The 1,086-nt window shown below is 49.5% G+C and overlaps 1 non-coding gene across 1 annotated transcript; it reads right to left on the bottom strand.

Moving 5' to 3' along the window:
• Positions 1-42: 42 nt before the first annotated feature.
• On the bottom strand, positions 43-129 carry TRNAR-UCU. Its single transcript is given in 2 exon segments — positions 43-78; positions 93-129. It is a non-coding gene; the product is annotated as a tRNA-Arg (tRNA).
• Between the last annotated feature and the right edge of the window lie 957 nt (positions 130-1,086).

Genomic DNA, 1,086 nt, shown 5'->3' with positions numbered 1-1,086 from the left:
AAATTTATAAAAATAAAAAAAAAAAAAAAAAAAGAGAAGACTCGACTCCGCCGGGACTCGAACCCGGAACCTTTGAATCCCTTCAAACCCTCTAGAAGTCCAATGCGCTATCCATTGCGCCACGGAGCCACCTGTTGGAATCTTTTAACCCCGTCCATAGAGCCTGCGCGCGCCGTCACGCGTTAGCCCCGAATATTTTGGCTTTTTTTGTCTTTCTTTTTTTTTCAATTTTATTTTCCTTAAGCAGCATGAATAGGGTTATTCGTACACGGTGCTGCGCAAACGAGTCTCGCGGCAGCCCCTACGTGCTGCCTGAGCGCTGCCCGCAGCCCGGGTGTGGCCCACAGGTTCCTGAGTAGCGCTCGCCACCGGGCTGCGTTCTCATTTCTTACGGAAGACCGACTTCATCAGTGATCACTATAAAATATTTGTTGGCATCTCACTCTGGCGTTTCCAGTAGTGATCCTTATGCTCGAGGGATATAATTATAATCCACAATTGGCCTTACATTGAGAAACTCTTCCTCCATTTGTCTGTAAATGCTCGGTAGCACCGCCCTCCCCCATGGATTCCGAAAGAGAAGATTTTTCCATAAAAGCTGTAATTCTAGCCCGAAACAAGTCCGTGATAGTATATTTTTAATAATGAATAGGCATAATAGAAACCCAAGAGACAAGAGTAGGAGGTATTCTTTCTTTAACCTTGCAAGTGGAGCCTGTGGCCTGCTGCTCGGGGAGGGACGCGGGGCTGCCGGCACCGGCCCCGGGAGGGCCCCGGGCAGCGAGGCCTATGCAGTGAAACTTTGACATACTCGTGCTGCACTTTATCGTGATTTAAAAGTACAGGTATCCGTAAGAGTGGCGAAAAACATGTAACTAAGCACGCCCTAAAATCTGAGGAACAAGGAAGCTAATCACACCGATGTAAAATAAACTGGCTCGGATCCACAATCACCGAGGTATTGCAGCCAGGGCTGAGATAGCGAGTGTAATGAATAACCGCGGTGACTCAGGCAGTGCCTCCTGTGCTTCCTAGGGAGCCGGCTGCTGCCGTGCCTGTGGCCAGCAGTGAGCCGCCGCTCCTGAG

The sequence above is a fragment of the Geospiza fortis genome, unplaced genomic scaffold (genome assembly GCF_000277835.1).
Source record: "Geospiza fortis unplaced genomic scaffold, GeoFor_1.0 scaffold403, whole genome shotgun sequence".
Classification (NCBI taxonomy): Eukaryota; Metazoa; Chordata; class Aves; order Passeriformes; family Thraupidae; genus Geospiza; species Geospiza fortis.
Note: the sequence above shows the minus strand (reverse complement) of the source record. Positions and strands in the feature narration are given on the sequence as shown.